Raw genomic sequence first — 17023 nt, forward strand, 5'->3', positions numbered from 1 at the left:
CGAACTTCCTCTCTCTGCCCCCTCCATGAGCCCTTGGGGGATTCCAGCTCACAGAAGCCGCGCGTGCAGCGTCGGACCAGCTCTAATTTTTATCCTGGAGGCAAAAATCACTGGAAATAATGCTTCATCACTCTGAAGGTCCTGACACCACCCTTAACCACCACATCACGAACCTCCTGTCGCAATTGTGATCTGCGTATGTGTCAAATCTTGCCTCGCAGATAAAAGCTGCTCCGCAGGCACCTTTTGTACTAAAATACGGAGCCTTTAAAATGTGAAAGAAACAACAAAATGTAGGACGCCACACAAAGCTGACCCACTGGGGACTGGGGGGGGTGGGGGGGTGGAGAAAAAACCCGCAAGAAGGAGGGCTTGACATACAAAAATTGTTTTGTTAACAAAGCATCATTGTTCCACTCTGAATCGGTTTGACTGGAGTGGTAGAAACACCCCATCTGGAGACAGATGGAGAGTTTTCTGGCTAAAGAGACGGCGGGAGGAGGGCTGGCTGACAACCCAGCAGATAGCATTGTCTGCTGCTACCTTGGCAATGGAGGGGAGAAAGGGCGGGTGGCAGATTAGGCGTCGCCTGTGCCACCCGCCCGGCACGCCGGATCCCTGCGCGCCCAACTTGTGTGCTCACACCTCGGGATAATCCTCCCCTCTTTTCTTTCGGGGCTGGTTGGGTGTTGATGGGGACCAGCCAGGTGTCTGGGAAGGCTGCAAGGCACTGAGTTCCCCTCCGAGGTGCTCTTGGTGAGATGGTCCCACTCCACTTTTGTGCTGTGCAGGGCCTCGGTGTGGTGCAGGTTTAGCAGCACCGGGGGACCAAAGTGCAGATCTCATCCCAGTGAGAGTGTGGAAGGATTGCTCTTGCTCCTGCGTGGGTTTGGCCACTAACTTCCAGGAGAGCAGGGTTTTGGGCTGCTGGGAGGATGCTGAGTGGAGACCAGCGTGATCAGAGCTGCAGGGAGTGAAATTGGTGGGAGCTGCAAGAGTTGATGCGATGCTGAAATGCCCAGGGATGGGTCTGTGTGGGGTGTTCAGGTTGACCCAGCAGGCCTGCAGGATGCCTGAGGGTTCTTGGAATTGCCCTGGGCTCTTTGCTGAGGTTGGGAATGAGCGAGGAAAAATCTGTGTTGAATGCCCAGGACCTCTGAGCTACAGCACAGGCTAAATGTGAGGTGGTTTGTGGCATCAGACTCTGCTGGCACACGGTGTCTGCTCTGCTCCTGAGAGCTCACCAACAGCCCCTGCTCCCTCTGCTGCCTTCCATGCCTGATGGGAAACTCCAGGGTGGGTAATGCTCCTGCCAGAGCTTTGAGGGATCGTATCCTGCCCACCCTATCTGAATTCCTGATGACTTGCTAATTGCTTGACACACTCTACTTGCAATGCAAGAGACAGGCTCACGTCATCCTCTGTGGTTTGCCAGGGGAGAGTGTGAACCTCTTTTTGACTTTCCTTGAAATAGATGAAAAAGAATAGAGCTCGATATGATTAATGTGAAAACTTCAGCTTGGTTTCCTGCCTTGGCATCTGGGCTTTGGTCTTCTTAGCATCACTGTGCCTTGTTTTTTGAGGATTGGCCGCACGTGGGAGCATCTGAGAGCTGATGGTGCTGGCGGTGCTGTGGTGGTCTGGGGGCTCCTCTGCAAGGTCTGTCCATAATCCCCCGCTGCTGGAGACATTCCAGTTTTGTGCAGCAGTCACGGCAGGATTTAGGTGGTTGCCTCGAGGCGCTGCTGAGATAATACCTCAAGGGGCTCCTATTCAAACCCACTGGGGCCTTTACTGTTGCATGGTGGAAATCGATTCAGATGCACAATGGCTTTTTGGGGAGCCAGATGAGCAGCCCAGCTTGGCCACTGGCTGTGGGCAGGCGGTCACCCATGCAGAGTGGAGCAGCACAGCTTTGATACACCTTGCAAAAAACCGTGGAAGGATTGAAGTAAAAGGTGGATTTGAGCCTCGGGGTTGCAGATGCAGGAGTGTGGTGGTGGCAAGGGGTGTCCTGATGCCCTGGTGTCCCCAGACACATCCAGAGCATTCCCATGCAGAGCTGGATTCAATTTTGGCTTCCCTTATTGGGCTTACTGGGTTATCTTCTGCATGCTCTGCTCTGGAATGGTTCCCACCTGATCCAAGCGGCGCTGAGCTGGTCCAGAGGGACACGGTGCAGGGAGGAATGTGAGGGTGACAGGAAAGTCTGTGTCACATCCTGCTGTTCAGTGTTCCCAGGTGTCTGCATCCCTTGTGGCACCACAGGTGACTTTGGGATGAAGTGGCCTCAGGGGGGAGAAGTGAGTGGTGTCACGGAATGCAAGATGGAGTAGAACAGGATGGATCCATTCACCTGAGCTCTCCTGCAGTGTGTTGTGGCTGCCCCAGAGGGAAAGGATCTGAACTTGGGAGAAGCGAAATGCTTGGACAGCCATCCCCTGCTTTTGCAGCCATTTGCCTGCCCTGCGCTGCTGGGGACACCCTTCCTTACAGCCTGCTCCAAAAAAACCCCATCCTTGTGCCGTCTCGGATTTCAGCCCTGCTGCTGCACCAGCTGCACCGCGCTGGCAGGAGAGGAGAGGGGAGGAGAGGGGAGGTGAGGCAGGGCGGGCAGCTCGGTTCGTGCCGGCTGCTGTCACAGCGCAGCGCCCTTGACGTGCCGGTGGATGCCAGGAGCCGGCCGGGGCGCGGACCCCGCCGCCGGGCGCTGGGCACGGCGCTCCTCCCTGGAAGGAGGAGACGGGGTCTGGATTGCCGGTGATGGACGCATCAGAGCATCCAAGAGTGAGCTCTGACACGCGCCTGGCAGCAGGTCAGGGTGCTGTTCTCTTGGCCCTATCTCTCGGAAAAGCAGAGTGCTTCCCTGGGGAAGCGCCATCCACCCCATGCCGCTGTCCTGGCATCTCGCGGCGTGGCACGGAGTGAAATCTTTCACCTTGCTTTTTCCCCCCTGCGCAGAAAGGGGAGGCGGATTCGCATGCGAGCTCTCCCGGGAAGCGGAGGGGATGGATTCACCTTGCTGAGAGGCGAGGGAGTCGCCGGGAAAGAGGTGCTGGAATGAGCGCAGGGCGGATTAATCTGCAGCGACTCCGCTGCCGGCAGTCGCCGGTGTGAAGGCGCCCGGGGAGGTCGGGTGCATTCGGGGCGGCGTTGTGCTGCTCTCTGTCTGCCTCCCAAAACGCTTCCTGCGCCGGGCTCTGTGAATCAGCATTTCTGCAGTCGGAAGGAGACAGCGGGGAAAGGCAGGAGGATGTCAGGGCACGGGGAGCCTGGCGGGGAGGAGGATGGAGGGGACCTCGTTAAGAAGGGGCAGCCTGTGAGTTGGGGCGGTCTCACGCCGCGGCTCCGCAATGGGCTCCCCCTCCGGGTTTTTGCTCATTACCGCCCTAAACCCCCTCGTGCTCGGTGGTGAGGTAAAACAAGCGCTGGGAGCGATGCCTCCCCTTCCCACCCGTCCCCTCCCCGCCGCCGGGGGAATGTGACGAGCTTGGCACCGGGAGAAGGCATGAAAGCGATGTGATCCGCCGCGGCTCCTTGAGCCGAGAACCCGGGGAGATCCAGTTACAGCAGCGGGGTTGGAACAAAAGAGATTTGCCTCCGGGATCAATTCCTCTCCATTTTCCGGGCCGTGCACGTGTGTGTGCGTGGAGCGCTCCGGCAGCCCGGGGCCCGGCTCAGCACCGGGGCTCTGACGCTCCGAAATGTTTCTTTTTCCCAAAACAGGGAGGGCAGGGTGATCCCCTGGGACAGGCCTAGAAATAGCAAGGCCAGGCCAGGCTTTGCAGTGCTTGGAATTCAGGAGCCAAGCTGGGCAGCTGGCAGTTGCTGGAGCTCCCAGCCTTTGCCCTGCCAAGGGCTGAGCTCGGGCTTGGCGTGTGAGGCCACCCCTGGTCCCCATGGCTTGCTCCCAAAGCGTTTCCAGGTGATGTCTCCTCCCCTCCATCACAAGGCTGGCCAGCGAGCGAAACCCCAAACCCACAGAAGCCTTTCCTGCCCCATAACAGCTGTGCCAACAGCGCGTTCGTTATCCGAGATGCCTTTAACCCACGGCCGTGGGGGAATCGTGAGCCTCTCACGTGCGCTGCAGAACGGGCTCCAGGAATCAGCAGGATCTGCACCCTGGGATGCTTGTCGCTCATTTTGGGGGGGGGGGGTTGGGTGGTTTATTTGGGGGTGGGGTTTTTTTGGCATATTGCCTTCTCCCGAATGCCGCCGGGGATGAGCCATGGAGAGCACAGATGTGCATCCCGAGCATACCACAACAAGGTTCCTGATTTAAGGACTGTGATTAACCTCTTTCCGACAGTTGCTAACCAGGTGCGGGATTGTAACGGGAAGAGGAGAAAGCTCAGTGAAAACAGCCACTTTTCCTCCGTCACCTGGAAATGCACGCAGATGCCATTTTCTGCCTGGAAATCAGGCAGATTTTAGGATTTATAATGGGTGCAGGGACACCCTGTTTGTGTCAGTACTGACCTGTAGCTGCTCCCCGGAGCCCGTCACCTCCTTTCCTGCTTGGGATCCCACAAACAATCCCACAAGCAATGGATGGGGTGTGAATCCAGCTGGTGTGTGGGATTGTGGGCGATGGACTGAGCCCCACTCGGCGCTGTGCATGCAGGGGTGCTAGCAGGAAACGAGGCAGAAAATCACCCTGCATTTGCCCACTCCAGGTTTTCCTGGCATCTTGTTCTTTGGAAAGCTGGGTATCCAGAGCTGAAGTGGTATTTCACAGTTAGGCATGAAAAGGGGAACCATTGCAGCTTGGGTTATGCAGGCAAGAGTTAAACCAGGAGCTGCCAAAGTTGCTCATTTTCAGGAAATCTGGTATCCGTGGGATTCAGGGCTCCTCTGGCCAGGACTACAAAAGCTGGAGAGGGACTCTTTCCAAGGGCATGGAGTAACAGCCCAAGGGGGAACGGCTTCACATCGACAGTGGGCAGGGATAGATTGGGTATTAGGAAGAATTTCTTCCTTGTGAGGGTGGTGAGGCCCTGGCACAGAGAAACTGTGGATGCCCCATCCCTTGAAGTGTTCAGCACCAGGTTAGAAAGGGCTTGGAGCAGCCTGGTCTGGTGGAAGGTGTCTGTGCCCATGGCAGGGGATTGGGATGAGTTGGGCTTTAAGGTCCCTTCCAACCCAAACCATTCTGGGATTCCATGACTGTCACTGGCCTCCCAGGTCTGGGTTTCGTGTGTGTCACTCACAGATGCTGTATCTCACCCCAGATACCCCTCTGACATCATGGTGGGTTTCAGATCAGCTTCAGAGTTCCCCTGTGGGCTGGCCAAGTGCTGTGGTGTGTGTTCGTGGATCACCTGCTGCACCTTGTTTTTTGGAGAGCCACACTCTTGCTGCTTTTCCAGCCCCTGGCTGGATGGTTTTAGGAACCCCTCGTTGTCCCTTCTCCCCTTTTCATCTTTCCATCTCTTAACTGCAAATCCCTGTATTTCTTCCCAAAGAAGAGGCTGCAGTCTGTGTTTCACACCGGGGCTCCAAACACTTTGCAGAGTCAAGAGCTGTTTCTTGAGGGACCAGCAGGGAGAGAGAGGGATGAGGGCCTGGGCAAGAGGGCACCCCCCAAAGTGGGGGAGTAGAATATAGGTTTGAGAAATCTGAAGAGACAGAAGAATTTATTAAAAACAATTAACAGCTGCTCCAACCAAGGATTTAACCTGAAACCAAACCCTTGGGGAGGGAGGAAATGAAGTGGCGTACGATTGTTATTTTATTGCTTAATATTTTTATTTTTTTTTTTAAATATGATATGCTAAATGCAAATAAGCATTTGTACCGAGGAGGAGAGGGAGGGGATGGAAGACATGCCGGGAAAAGTGAGTGGGATCTAGGTTTTGCATCGTTCGCTGAATTACTGGCAGGTCTTTTGTAACATCTGTTAAAAATAAAACAAACATTCATTTCCATTTCTCACTGCCTGAGATAGCTCCTGCAAAAAAATTTCAACCTGTCCAGGAATTTGTCTTGAAAGTTGCCCTCCCTCTCCTCACGCCTCCTCTTCTCCAGGGGAGATTTCCTTCCTGGACTTCCCAGGGGCTCCATTAGCCCCACATTAAAGCCTTTCTACTTTGCTCTAAAACTCTCCATCGAAGTAAAAGGAATTCTAATAAACCACTGGGAAGACTCTGCTATTCACTCTTTCCATGGAAACACGGCGCTGCCTCGGAGCAGAGCTCCTCTCGACGGAGCCTGGGTCACGGCAGGAGGAGACCAAGGAGGGTTGCAGAGATGGTTTCCATTATAAGAGACCTTTTGAGAGAAATAATCGCTGCTCTCCCACCAAGGAAAACCTTCGAGATGTCAGGGGGCCTCGGCACGGCGCGGGAGCGGGGCCGGCCTCGGCGGGGGTACTGGTGGGAAGTGGGATGTGCTGGGCGCTGGGAAACTCATTAAAACATCTGATTAGTGGAAATTAAGGAGCCCGGGACTGATTCCTCCCTCCCAGTGGGAGGGATGAGTCCAGGAGGGTGGATGGACCCGGTGCTGCAGGAAGAGGCTACAGGAGGGGGCTGGAGGTTGGGGACGTGGGGTGTGGGCAGGGCACGGGGTCACAGGAGGACAGTGGTGGCTCCACACCCACGGCTGTGCTGCACAGACCAAACACCACACCACGAAAATACATTTTTCAAGGCCAAAAAAAGCCTGTTTGCTCCGGGAAGGGATTTCTGGCTGTTCCCTGGGTGCCAGGAGGGAGCCGGACGAGGAGGTCAGTGGATGGATCCCTACCTAAAGCCACTGTGATATAATTAATTTCCAGCCTCCTCGCAGGCACAGTCATCCGGAGCGTTGCTGTTCTTACACCGCGCTGCAAGATGAAGGATTTTATTTGGTGGTTTTTTGGGGTTTTTTTTTTAGTTTTTTTTTTTTAAAGCGTGAGGAAGCTCGTTAGAAATAGCCCGAAGGGCAAAGTTAGGAAATGAAAATCCATCGGATCCGCTCGGAGCCGATGCGCGGAGCTTGATGAGAGCTGGGGCAGGGCTGCTGCTCCCTGCCTGCCAGGAGCCGCCGCACGTGCGGGGTTTGTGGCGCCCGCTGCGAGGTGGCACCGGGGCCAGGGGAAGAAAGCAATCCATTGGGATGGTCAGGAGTGGGGCTGAGGGAAAATCTGCCAGAAAGAGGGACAAAAAAGAGATGAATGATAAAGAGCCGGCTTAGAGCACCCCGTGTCAGTGCTGGGGAGGTTCTTGGACCCTGGGTTGGCCACTCGTGTCAGGGCTGGTGGGGAAAAGCTCTGTTTTCTCAGGATGCCTCTATCATTTAGGTCGAAGCGGTGAGACACCGGGGGAGCCAAGGGAGCCTTTGTTTTAGCAGCTCCAGAAATAACTTTGCTATGAGTCACTATTTTTTAGCCTCTCCGGGGCAGGAGGTGCGGGGTTATGTCCAGGGAAGCCTCCAGCTTTGATCAGCAAGGTGAGACCTGCTGTCGTGGCAGGGAAGATGGGAAGAGGCTTTTTGATGCTGGTCCTGCTGTTTTGTGGTAGCTCAGGGTGAGATCTGCTTGCTCCAGGATGCTCTGGATCCGGATTTTATCAAGGGGATGGCAACTTTTCCATCTGCACAACTGAGCAACATCCTCCTGTGTGAGCTTGGAGGTTTTAATGAGGGAAGTTAATTGGTGTTATAGGTGGTGGTCTCCCACCCAGGCAGTGGTTGGGCTTAGATAGACGTGACCGTGTCATGCAAACAGAGGTGATGTGGGTGTTGACACCTCAGAAATGCTGAGAAGTCATGAAATCAGCCTTTTTGAACCCGTAAATCGTAGGCGCAGAACTGTAAAGGTTCCAGGAAAATAACAGCGTTTAATAACCAAAGTGTTTGGTGGTGATTTAATTTGCATATGGGGCTCTCTGGGGCTTGTGGCTTCAACCCTTCTCCCCACCACGGTGAGGTCAGGGTTGGAGGAGAGCGGGGCTGAGGTCTCCCTGAAATCGCAGGACTCCTGGAGGTGGGGATTTCGAACATACCAGAGCTGGGAAATAACATGGATGGACCAGATTGTTGAATTTATTGGATTGTAGTGTAAAAATAACAAATCCTTTAGTCTTCTGTCAATCCCAGAGGAGAAGCTGGGGGTGACATCCTTTGGGTCCATCCCACCTTGGCTTTACTGGGGTGGCTTGTGCTGCCAAAGAGTGCCAGGCTCTTCCATGTGAAGGGCAGGGCAGATTGGCGATTACAGGGAATAACACCAAGTCCCTGGAGAACCGTGAGGTCCCAGCTTGATTTACCGTCCTGCAGAGAGGCATGTGCAGAGCTGGAGGTTGGTGGGAGCACATTGTGGTGTGTTACCTACAAAAAGCCCGGCTGGGTCTGCCGTGGGGATGGGGATGAGGAGGAAAAAGGGGAGATGAGAACAAGCAGCCTGCTTTTGCAGGTGCTGTGTCCCCTTGCGAGGTTTGGTCTGGTTTGCGGCTTGACGCTTCCTATCTCGAGTAATTAACAGGGAAGAGAGAGGGCCTGGTTATCCATCCTTCAAGAGCAAGGGGTTGAATTGAAAGGCAGCGCCTTGGAAGTGGATCAAATAGCTCTCCAGCCCCCCGCGTACGGCTCGGAAACTTGCTGCCGTGCTGCGTTATCAAGGTGAACAGCTTTAGTTCAATTAACGAGAGGCTCAGAGCGGAGTCGTGGGAGGAGGCAGGGCTGGGCGATTGCGCCCTTCGGGCAGCAGCCGGGGCACGGAGCTGCACGGCAGCGATCCCGGCAGCGATCCCGGCAGCGATCCCGGCAGCGATCCCGGCAGCGATCCCGGCCTCGCCGGTGATGCCAGGGCCACCCCGGCTCTGCGTCCCTTGGGGGGGGGGCACCAGCTCCCCCTCCTCGCCTCTGCGACGGGGTTTTATTTGGAAATATCGGTGTGCGTGTGGAAGGGATGCTCTTTGTTATCACCTCCCTTCCCCCCCCCCCCTCCCCGCCCCTCCTGCTAATAATAGATAATAAACCTCCCCAAAAATCAATCTCTCCCAGCGATGAGTTGCCATCGGCTCACCGTGCACCCCAAAATCCCCGCAGATGATGACGGTGCTGGGAGCCTGGATTTTTCCTGCCGGTCGCTGCCTGGGCTGCAGCTGGCTCCGGCACGCAGAAAGCTGCAGGTGTGATTTGTTCATTTGCCTCCACCTCTCCCCCTCCTTTCCTTTCCCCCCCCCGCGCTGCCTCCCTCCTGCTCTGCTTCCCTGCCGAGCCCACCGAGCTCATCCCACCCAGCTCATCGCGGCGGCCAGACCCGCATCCCACCCTGCGCCGACTCCGGCATCTCCCCGGTGCAGTGCTGGCGGAGGGTTGGGATGGCTGGGGCCGGAGAGAGTCTGTGTGTGTGTGCGGGGAGGGGAGGGGAAGGGGGGGGTTAATCTGATCCTACGAGGTTGGAAGAGGGGAGGAAAAAAAAAAAAAAAAAAAGAAAAAAGAAAAATCAAAACTATAAAGAAGGCAGCAGCCTCCTCCTTTTCCCTCTCCCCCGCTCCAGAGGATTAAGCCTACCAAAAAAAAAAAAAAAAAAGAAAGAAATAAAAAATGTGTGTGGGAGAGAAAAAAAATGTCTGCAGCTTTCTGTTGACCCTGCATGATGGCATTTTTGCGCTCTGTGTGCTGCCTCTGCTGATTGCTATTCCTGGCACAAACACACACACACACACACACGCACACACACACACACACGCAGCCCCAGCACGGCTCACACGGGCACGGCGAGCCCTCCAAAATACAAAAAAAAAAAAAAAAAAAAAAAAAGGAAAAAAAATAAAAAACCAAACCCCAACCCAAACCGGTGCCGCTCGGTGTCCCTGGCCACCCTGGTCTCTGTCGGGAGAGCTGCCAGCACCCGCTGCCGCTCGCCCTCTCCTCCACCCCACTTCTCACCTCGGTCCCCAGCTCCAGCGAGCACTTTCTGCCGGAGCCGCCCGCAGCCAGAGCCCTCCACCACTCCTACCGCTGGCATTACATTTTCAGGCTGGATGCTATAGGGCCGTTTCTAATTACCTTATATCCCCTAGTGGTCTATGAATAATGGTTAGTGAAGGAGCTCAGAAGGGCTGCTGAGAAGGGAAGCAAAAAAAAAAAAAAAAAAAAAAAAAGAAAAAAAAGAAAAAAAAAAAAAAAAGGGAGAATTGTGCTATTTCTCACATTTTTTTTTCTAAGGATCTAATCTGGCTACTGTGCTCTGGAAGAGGAGGAGAGCGAGCCAGCAGGAGAGAGAGGAGAGAGCGAGGACCATCGCAGGTATTGTTGCAAGCTACATCTTTGTGCTTCCCCCCCCACCCCCCCTTTTTTTTTTTCCCCTTTTTTAATTTTTTTTTTATTTTTGTTTTTTCCCGAAGCCTCAGCAGAATTGGAAGGGAGGGGGGGCGTGGTAGGGGGGTGGGGGGGAAGGCGGTGGGTGAGGGTGTGCGGACAGAGCTTTTTCCGGATTTATTTTTTCTCTCGTGCAACTCGTGTGCTGCTGCGATTGAATGGATGCACGGCGCCGGCATCGCGGAGTTTGGGGAGGGAGGGGGGATTATACGTGTGTGTTGTGTGTTGTGTGTGTGTTATATGTGTGTGTGTGTGTGTGTCCTATTTGCAGCAGCAACGGAGGAGCCGGGGGGCGGGTGTGGGGGGGGGGGTTGTTTTGCTTTTTCTGGAAGTAATAAAGAAATTTGCAACCGGTCCAAAACCCCTCCTGACTTGCCGATTGATGGGTGCCTGAACAAAGATACAGCCGAGACTTGGAAATGTTCGTGCGTGCAAAGGGCTGGATTCCGTTTTGCTTGTCCTGACTCCCTACTTTTGCAAAGTTGAAATAATAATGGGCACGGGGCTGCGAAAGCCTCTGCAGAGGGAAGTCTTCCCGGGGAGGCTTATTTAAATTGAGGAGTTATGGATGTGCATGGTTTTATAGTTCCAAAAGTTGCGGCGGTGCCGCGGGCGGGCGCCTGGCTCTCCTTGCCGTTGTCTGCACGTGAGAACGCTGACTTGATGGATTTTCTTTCTTTTATTCGGTGGCTGGCGGGGCAGGGGGAAAAAAAAAAAAAGAAAAAAAAAAAAAATGGATCTAGCAGATAACCCGAGGAATCGTGGGGTTTGCACATCTGGCTGCGCCTTTGGAAAGCCCCTCGGTGGGACTTTCACCTCCCGCTCCCTTTCTCCCACGGCAAATTTTGCCTCCGAAATCCTCCGTTGACATTAATAAACAAACAACCCGGGGAATAGCCGTGGAGCCCGGTGAGGGGGCTCGGAGTGCTGCCCGGGGCTGGGGGAAACCGCGTGCTTTTGTTTTAAATAACGAAACGGCGATGATTGAAAACATATGAATAGGATGCAATGCAGAGCCGGGTGTGTTACGGGGCGGGAGGCGGGGGGGGGGGAAGAGCTGGAAAACTGCTTAGACGACAGAAGCAGGGCTTGAATGAGTGTGGTGAGATGAAAGGCGAGGGGTCCGTCCCTCGCCCGGCTGCGGGGCTGCGAGGAGGGGGCGATTCCCAAAGGCAGAGGAATGATATCGAGGTGGGGAAGCTCACTGGGGGAAAAAAAAAAAAAAAGAACACAACAACAAAAAAAAAGAACCCCAACAAACCTGAAGTATGTGATTATATATCCCGTCCAACTTTGCCGGTTGCGGCGTTAATGGAGATAATTGTCCTCGAAAATAATAGAACCGGAGCAGGGCGGGGGAAACACGCCCGTGTGTGGATGGGGGGAGATGTGCGGGGAGCAGAAGCAGGTCCCGGAACCCCACCGGCTCCCCCTAAGATCACCGCCGAGCTGGGGGATACCGAGGCGGTGTCCAAACGTGGCCGGATTGTGTTTATTTGGGCGGAAATAAAGATGGAGCAACTGCCCCGGGGGAGGCTGTAATCCCCCGGGGAAGGGCTCCCAAACCGCGCCGGTGCTGCCCTTCTCCGCCTGCCCTTCTCCGCCTGCCCTGCCCGGCCTCGCTTTTGTGTTTGTTTGCTTCCGAGGAGGGGGGAGAAGGGAGCTGGGGGGGTGCCGCGAAGGCGGGGAGAAGCCGGGAGGGCGGAGAGCCGATTTAAATTGGACTTAATGGATTCCCAGGGCAGCTCTTTTAGATGAAAGTCAAAATAAGAGCCAAAGTGAATCTCAGCAGACCTGTCTGTTGCATTAGAGATGCAGCCCTTCCTCTCCCTCCCTCCCTCGCTTTATTCTTTAAAAGAGAGGGGGGGAGAAAAAAAAGTGTTATCCGTACGGAAGACGGCGTGGAGTTTCTCATTCCTATAATGCGAGCTCTAATTGAAGAACTTGCAGCCTCTTGGGAGAGTCTTTACTGATCGCTGCTTTTGTTATTCGTGCCGCGCTCTGTTTTCTTGGGATTTTTTTTTTTTTTTTTGGGGTGGGGGGTTCTGGTGCAAGTCTGGCTGCGCCGGGTGTGATGCTGTGTCCCCCCCAGGCTGATGGCAGGCAGCAGCCGCTGGTCCCCTCCTCAGGGGGTCACACCGGGCTCCCCCGGGTAGGTTGTGCTGTGCTGGAGGAGGAGATGAGCGGCTGAAACCCCCCCGGGAGCTGTCGGGGTGAGACGCTGCAGCCCGGCTGCGGGTGGCTCTCGTCCTCACAGGAGCCCCTGGGACAGGGGATGGATCCTGCCCAGCGTGGCACATGGGAGTGGGAGCAGAGCAGGGCCTCTGCTTCTTCCTGTGCTCATTGCAGTGATTTCGGGGTGCCATGGAGTGCCACAAGCCGGCTTGGTGCAGAGGGCACGGTGCAGCCCTGCTGTCACAGCTCTCCTGTCCCACGGGGGTCTGTGGTGTCACCTGGAGGGGACAAGGATGCTCTGCCCACCCGGGGAGAGGAGCAGGACACAGCCACTGAGCCCACAGGACCTGTGCTGGGCGAGTTTCCCTCCTCTCCTGCCTTTTCTGTTGCTCAGGAATTCTGTTGCAAAGGGAGACTGGTGGATGCAGCTCTCCCCTTCAGGGGTCTCATCACCCTCACTTCCCCTCCCAGCCCCCTTGGGTGGCCAGAGGAGGCGGTGGCTGTCCCCAAGTCCTGTGTCCCCACGAGGTCCCATGGGCTGATCTGATGCAGCCAAAAGCTCCTGGGAGGCAGGTCCTTGTTGTCCCTGTGTCCCTTTCCCGGCCTTGGGCACCCATGTGAACTACACTTGAGCTCTGCATGGATGAAAACAAGAGCCACAAGCCCCAGGGCCGCTGTCGGTGGCACTTGGTGGCTGTGGGGTGAGTGTGGCTGGGGAAGAGGATGTGTGAGCAGGATGGGGCTCTGCCAGCCCATTGGCTTAGCAGGGAGGCAAAGCAGTTAACCTGGACATGTGATCTCCCCGGGAATTGTGTATTGACCCTGACAGCGATGCATCAGGAGCGACAGACTCTCCATCATCGATCCCTCTCCTCCCATCACCAGGTGTCGACACCGACAGTCGTGGAGCCAGCTTTAATTTCAGGCCTCTGGCTCCAGCACGTAACACTTAGCCACGGTCCCAAGGTGCCACCAGGCTTTGCAAACAAACACCTCCACAGGCAGGTGACCGTCCCCATTTTGTGGCCCTTGCTCTGAGCAGCCAGCTGAGCTGGGGACAGGGCTGGCAGGGGACCATCACGGGGCCTTTGGGCAGGGTGACACCACAGCCTTTGGTGAGGGATTCAGGGATCGCCTGGAGTTCCTGCTTTGCCGGTCTTTGCTAGGAAGACCTTCTGATCTGGTTCCCTCGTGCCGTCGGTCGAACAGCAGAGGGTCAAGCTGGGGTGTCCCCATCCTTTTGCAGCCTCTTCTGGGTGACCTCACCTGGCCTGGATGTGTCTTGCCTTCCCCACCTCTAAAATGGCCCCTGCCAAACCTGCTGGGTGATGAGGCGTGTGTGTCACCCCACAGAGACCCGCTGGGCAGCGTGGTGGCTTTCTTGGGTGCCTTGATTTCGGGCAGGACGCCGGCACTGGCGGGGGCCGGCTGGCACATCGCCTCTCCTCCTTCCCAGCATCTTGAGATTTCCGAGACGCACGCAGCCAAGCCGAGGCTGAAAAAGCTGCTTGTGGTTCAAGAGCATCTCCTCGATGGAGGAGAGAGGGAGGCTTTTCATTCCTCCTTTTCTTTTGGAGCTATCCAAGCTCCCCTCACCGGTGCAGGGGCTCTTCCCGCTCCCCCCTGCAAGGGAACGTTAAAAGCCAGGGGCAGCGGATATCTTGACACCCCGTCAATCCGAGCCTTTTACAGCAGCAGTCTCTGAAGGCTGGCACTGCTGCACAGAAGAAGACAAGTGAGAAGAGGGGGGGGAGGCGAGAGCAAGCCTTTGCAGCCGGCAATCGATAATTGCGGTGTCACTCACTGCCTTGGAAGTTCCCGCATCCCCACGGTCGCTGGGTGGGGGGAGAAGGGGAGGCTGAGAGCAGGGCTCAGCACCGGGCACGGGGCAGGGAGGATGGCGGAGGGCAAGAGCCCAGCCCCGAGCAGGAGCCTCCCGCTGCATTACTCACCACTTGATGTAGCTTGAACCTTTCAACTCCCTCCCCTTGGGGATGGAGCGGGCTGGGCAGAAGGTGTTGACGGAAAATTCTCTCCTTTCTTAGCTTTGAGGGTTTTTATTCCCCTTTCCTTCTTTTTCTTTTTTTCTTTTTTTTTTTTTTTTCCCCTTCCCCACCTCTCTCTGTGTGCATTTTGGGCTTTAATAATCCCCCCAATATATAAAAGAAACCCCCCAAAAAACCCCCAACCCAGCTCTCCCTCATGTGTGTCTAAGTCTTAGCAAAAGCCGAGGCAAAAGATCAAGGAATTCTTCCTTTTGTGCAGCTTTCAAGACCAAAGATGTGCCGGTGAAAAGGGGAGGCTCGGAGTACCAGGCACACACAAGTGTTAAAGGAGAGGCTTCCCTTTTGTCTCCAAGGCAATCAGCCGGTGAAGGGATCCACAAATTAATTAAAAATTGCTCTGTCTTGATTGAGTTATTCCTGCTCGCATCCCACCTGCCTATCAAAAGACTGGGAATGGCAGGAGGAGATTCCTATTTCTTTCCCAAACAGCTCAGACACGTACCACGGTCTGTCTCGCTTGCCTTTTATCCCAGGCAGCAAAGGAAATAAAAAAAAAAAAGAAAGGGCTGGCGCGGTATCCAAAGAGATCTCTCCCGGAGGATGCGTCCCCTCTCCTGCGCTAACAAATGCTGCGGTATTTGGGCGATTTGGGAGAAAAATGAGCAGATTTACGTGTCAGGCATGGGCCAAATTGTAGTTGTAACTCCATGAAGTTGATGGAGATCCATCGGAGATTAATTTGGCCCCAGGTCTGGCGCTCGCTCCGCAGGGAATAGGCTGGATCTCTGCCTTGGTTGAAACAAGAGGTATTCAAATGGGTTTGTTGTGGCTGTGCTATGCCCAAGTGGTAGAGCCGAGCAAAAATCCCAACTGGTCGTATCCCCGGTGCCAAAGCGCCATAAATACACCTCGAGCTGTCAAGTCCTGCACAGTTCCTACTGCATTTACCACTGAGAACGCTTTAAGGGGGTAGATTTATCTGCAGGGGCTGCACACAAGTCTCCCTGTGTGCTTTGCTAAGAGGCTTGAACTCCATCCCGGCGTCCTGATGGGGGAAGCCTTTCTCCCCTCCTGTTTATGGGATTTCCACCCAAACCCAGCCCGAGCCCCAGAGAGCCCAGCCCTCCTTCACTGGGCTCAGGCTCGGGTTTTGGGGGGGCATCATCAGTCAGTGCCTCCGAGCAGCATTCGAGGGGGGTGGTTTGCTGCTTTGCAGTCAGACCTTGCTTCCTCCGCTTTATTGTCATCTCCGCTCTTAGTCACCGCTCGATGCCTCACCAGAGGACACCGCTCCTGCTGCATTTATGGCAGCCGCTAAAATTGGCTGCTCCGACGGGGAGGGACACGGAGCAGCAGGGAGGCTCTGCCCAGCTCCCTCACGGTCCTTGGCGTCGATGTGGGGAGCTGCAGGGCGGGTGGGTCACCAAATGGGTCCCCTGAGCTGAGGATGGAGCTCCAGCTCCGCTGGGTCCCTCCAGGGATATGGGAGCGGTGCTGGAAAGGAGCAGCAGCGGCCACGTTCTCAGGTGGAATTGACCGGCGCGTAAATGGAAACGAGATGCTCGATAAAGTAGGAGAGCATAATTAAAAACGTTCACGGCCGCCGGCTCGCAAAGCGTGGGCGCTCGGTGATCCGGCGAGGCACAGCCATCCCCCCCTCCCCAAACCCCACGGCTCTCAGCCCGCCTCGTCCTGTAATAGCGTGTCCTTCACGTGCCTGTCTCTACATGATCTATAGAACAGGGCTGGCCTCTCGTAGCACTGCCTTCCACCGGGCCGCTGACTGGATTCTCCAGAGGAGACTCTAGTCCTATCATAGCATGTCCTTCACCGTGACTGCTGCTGCACAGAGCCACGGCAGCGCGGGGCTCTAATACCTTGTAATTCAGTGTGACTGCTGTGGCAGGACCTGCACCGTGCTGCGCTGCCGCAGCCCTTCAGACCCCTTGGCTTTTGCATCTGCTCTTGGGCTTCAGAGCAAGGGCTGGCGGGGAGGGGACGTATGGTGAGGGGACTTGGGAGGTGTTCTGGGCTTGGAGCCTGGTCCTCTGGCTGCTGGTGGGCCTGGGAAGGTGCTGAGTATCCCTGGGACACGGTCCCATCCTGCCTCCTGGGTGGTTTGAAGGAGGGAGTGCTGGGGGACAAGCCCTGCTTTGGCAGGCCCTGTGAGTGTGCCAGGGTGAGGAACGGCCCTTGGATGCAGGGAAAGCGTCCTTCCTTCCTCTGGGTGGTTTGGGCATCGTGATAAACGTCAATATCTCTGTGCACACAAAGGAGGAGGGGGCATTTGGCTACTGAGTGTGTTTGTTCCAGGAGCTGATTTACTTTGAGGGCTTAAAGGGTTCTCTGATGCTTCCCTCTTCGCTGGTTAGCCCCGTTCCTTTGCCAGTTAAACAGAAATGCAGCTGCCATCAATAAAGCCTTTTCTGGAGGCTGTTCCATGGATGTTGCCACACCGCTGCCAGCGCTGTGCTGGACACTGGTCCCTCTCCCATCGATCTGGTTTAGCTCCTCCATGGGCAGGAGGCAGATCC

The 17023-nt window shown here is 55.5% G+C and overlaps 1 protein-coding gene across 1 annotated transcript in view; it reads left to right on the top strand.

The window, feature by feature from the left end:
* RAI1 (retinoic acid induced 1) overlaps positions 1–17023 on the top strand; it is a 73139-nt gene that overhangs the window by 25623 nt on the left and 30493 nt on the right. The window contains 1 exon segment of the mRNA XM_040079370.2: positions 10156–10236. The gene's annotated coding sequence lies outside the window, so the exon portion shown is untranslated.

This window comes from Hirundo rustica, chromosome 15 (genome assembly GCF_015227805.2).
Source record: "Hirundo rustica isolate bHirRus1 chromosome 15, bHirRus1.pri.v3, whole genome shotgun sequence".
Classification (NCBI taxonomy): Eukaryota; Metazoa; Chordata; class Aves; order Passeriformes; family Hirundinidae; genus Hirundo; species Hirundo rustica.